Here is a 3,905-nt window from a genome sequence, read left to right on the forward strand (position 1 = left end):
CAAAAGACTTTAAGAAAGATGTTTCTTTTTCTTCTCTCGATCTTTATCTTCACTAACTTACTATAATTTAATGATTGGTATTACTTTATTCTACGTTTTTATACCATTTTTTTTCATGCAAATTTATTGTGTTTTATATTATATTTTCTTAAATGTTATAAATTTCCTATATTATATTTAATAACTAATATTTTAGTAATATTCATATAGCAGTATTTTACTTTGATAAATAGTATTTCAATAACGCTGTAAGACCTCCACAATTTCATTTTATTTCAATTTTATTTTAAAAAAGTACAAAAGCTTCGCGAGTCTCTTTCGAAATACGCAATAAATTGCGCCGCACGTGCCGACCTCGCTCTCGATTCTTCGCTACGTTTTATTTGTTCATCAAAGCGACGCAGCGCGCGCATCTACGTCACAGAATATTATGCATTGTAACAGAAATATCGTATGACATTATATTTTATATCGAGATCTTTCTTTTACGTCATGCATTATGAAACATGTATGACTGAATTGGAGATGGAAAAGCAAACAAATTTCGAAACTTTATTCTCATTCGTCGTAGTCACATTTTGTTTTTCATTACGTATCATATGTATTAAATATCAACGAAGATCATCACAGTTCTCCAAAAATGAATAGGGTCTGTTGTTACAAATCGCCACTGCAATTTAATCTATTCATGCATAATTGAAACGGTGTCGATAAAACAAAAAAATTCAAAAAATACTTATCTCGTACGTATATTTGAATATTTATCTTTCGCAAAACTTCACCAACTTATAAATTATTTTTCAGATTTACTTCTCTGGCAAGTTTGTTCGTATTGAAATCCTTTTTATTTAATCACGAACATCCTATTCTATCATAAAATCGGAAACATCAACAAACGTGTCTATTATTTGTCATGTTTTTCTCCTGTAATCTCCTCTGGAAAGAGTTCATATTAAAAGCTCACGTATTATAGATCAACTAACAATGGTTTAAAACGTCGAGGGAAGAAATCGTGAAAATATTAAAAGATCTGACTTGGTCGGATTAAAAGGAGGATTCCGGCTTCTCGTCGGTGGTGCATTTCTCTCGAGGTCGCTTGAGGAAGGTCGGAGGGAAAAACGTCTGGAAGGCCGTGTACGAACACTCGTTCGTTGAAGATTTTCCAGAGCTACCGGTGCACGTCGATTTCGTTCGCGTAATTTTTCAGTATTTCACCTCGAATATTTTCTGGCGAATATTTCCAGCCGAATGTTCGCGATATTAACTCGTTAAGGACTAAAGTTACGTTAACGCGTCATTTAAAGAATTAGGACATTGGCACTTTGAATTAGAAATGTAATAGGTTCTACAATTGCAAGAGTAAATCGTCCAGACTTTGGACTTCAGAGTTAATTTGGAGTTATTGGACTTTCCAGACCTTTCTATGATTCCTATATTTTCGGACTTTCAATCGGAACTTTCGCGCAAAATTTTCCAACTATTTGTTCAACGTATTTGCTGAACGTATTTGCTGAATATTCGACTGTAGAAACTGCACGGATCTAATATTGATTTAATAACAACATATAACTCGTAATTTCTTTTTAGTCGATTAATATTATTCCGTTTTATTAAATTTACAGCGCGTTTATGAAATTGAATTCCAATTTTTTCAATATCTTTTTCGTTACGTACAATAAGTTTATTAGAATCCGTAAAATTATATCCGTAATTATTTCTTAATTTGACCATAACAAGAAACTTTCCAAAAGAGAAATGTCTTTAAAAGAAATAAGATGCAATGAAAAAAGTAAACATGGCGAACGATGCTAACGAATTTTCTTTTTGAGTTTGTAATATTAAATAACTTTAAATTTGACGCGTCTTGTTCGTTGACGGTGTTTGAAAATCTTCGGCGGAGACGGCTTCTTGATCGGATGATCAGCTGCCAATCAAAATCCTAACCAGCACATCTCCGATATTAATTATCGTTGATGATAAAATATATAATACTATCGCTTCATTTTACAAGAAAATGTTCCAATTTTACAACAATTTTACAAAAGTAAAAATAATGCACATGGATCTAAGTAATCTCTGGTGCTGGCCATAAAATAAATACGTAGAAATTTGCAAAACGGACATTGGCCACTGGCAAATTATATCGATAGATTTGTATCAATCACGTAGAAAATTCCATTGAAATACAGAACGTTTTATTTCCTATCAGTCAGTTAGCGAAAGAAGCGGTTGAAGCCGTAGAGTAAGCGTTTTTGATCGCGCTGGCAAAATTATTGCACGAACTTTTCCACAGAAACATGTGACCTGGACGTCATTGACGGATAATTTTTTACATCAGATCCACTTTTGATTGGCGTGAGACAGATACCGATGAAAGAAAGTAAACCGTTTTTAAAAGAAATCATAGAAATACCTGTGCCATCAGAAACTCATTACGATGATACCGTAAGCCACGATGAAGATAAGAAATCATCTGATTCAGAACAGTTTTCGCATTCTATTTCGGATTCTGGTTTCTAGACGTTAAAAACCTTCTAAAGTACTTTTTTTGTTAAATTCAACGATTTATTGAGTTTTGTTTAGATAAGCATTAAAAGGTATTAACAAAATATTATGAAACATTAAGGAAATATTTTTCTTAAAAGAAACTGTCTTGAATGTCAATTAGAAAAATATCGTAAATAAGTTTGGCCAGCCAGCGTCAGGATTGTCGAACTTTTCGTGCGAAACGCGACGTTATCTGTGATTCGTCTCATCTCATTTCCTACTGGCACTTCGAGTGAATCGAATAATTTTTGATAAGACCGCAAATGACGATCGAATAACTAATTACGTGATTTTACGTGTTCCCAAATCAATTATTCTTATGTATTATGTATCGTATTATTACACAGAATGTTAAAACTGTTTCAAACATTTTTGCCAAAAATGTTGCAGGCCAAATAAGTTCAGAGTTTTAAAAGTTCTATCGAACGATCGTATCCGTTTGATTTTGAGTGCAGGAATCACAACGTTATGTCAGTACGTATATTTTTTTACTTTTCATGCTGTATTAAAGCTGTCGGCGAGATTTTTCTGAGATATTGATTGATCGTCTATATGTATTCTATCTATATGAATTTCGGTGGTAGGAAATAATTATTAAAAAGATCCTAACAGATCGATTTTGTTTTTACGATTCGTATTTCGCTTATCAAGTGTTGTAATTATGCAGTGTTTAGAAGTAAATTAAATTAAAGTCTTGTAGTAAAATATCGTATACAACGAGGTTTTACTTAAATACTGCATTTATACACCCGGAAGTTAGATTTCTTAATTACGAGTGATATGCGCTTGTGATTTTCCCAGGCCGCGGAAACATCTTGCTGTTTTATACCGTTTCATTGAAGATACATACACATACCTACACACGTATGTATATCGTTCAACTAGATTCTTCCTATAAGAGCGAACACTTAATTACCATTTTTCATTGCAACGGACCTCACTGTTATTTCAGCCGATATTAATCAATCGATGATTAATCCTGTGGAATGTTCCGTATTGGTAATCCAACCCTCGAACCCTGAATAAGGGGAAAGAAACAAACAATCGCATCAACGTAATTTAATTAAAGTTCATCAGACGTTTTATATCCGTTTTAAAGTGTTTTCGTCTGTTTTCCAGCTCAACGTTTACATTTCATTGGATTTCACTTATTATGAAAATGTTAGCAAATGTGTTCTTGTACCATAAACGCAGCATTTTCCAATAGGAGAATACTCGTTTTTTAATATAACTGGCATAATGTAAAAATATCAAAAATCTCTGAAATTTTATTCGTTAGACTACCGATATCTATGCAAATTCATATTTTTATATCTATAAATTAAAAAATATGAAATACCTAATATATGTAGCAGCAC

General features: G+C 32.5%; 1 long non-coding RNA gene across 1 annotated transcript; it reads left to right on the forward strand.

Moving 5' to 3' along the window:
* Positions 1-638: 638 nt before the first annotated feature.
* On the forward strand, positions 639-1,344 carry LOC132915805 (uncharacterized). The gene is made up of 3 exons (XR_009659971.1): positions 639-743; positions 805-897; positions 974-1,344. It is a non-coding gene; the product is annotated as an uncharacterized LOC132915805 (long non-coding RNA).
* The last annotated feature ends 2,561 nt before the right edge of the window (positions 1,345-3,905 follow it).

Source organism: Bombus pascuorum, unplaced genomic scaffold, assembly GCF_905332965.1.
Source record: "Bombus pascuorum unplaced genomic scaffold, iyBomPasc1.1, whole genome shotgun sequence".
Lineage (NCBI taxonomy): Eukaryota > Metazoa > Arthropoda > Insecta > Hymenoptera > Apidae > Bombus > Bombus pascuorum.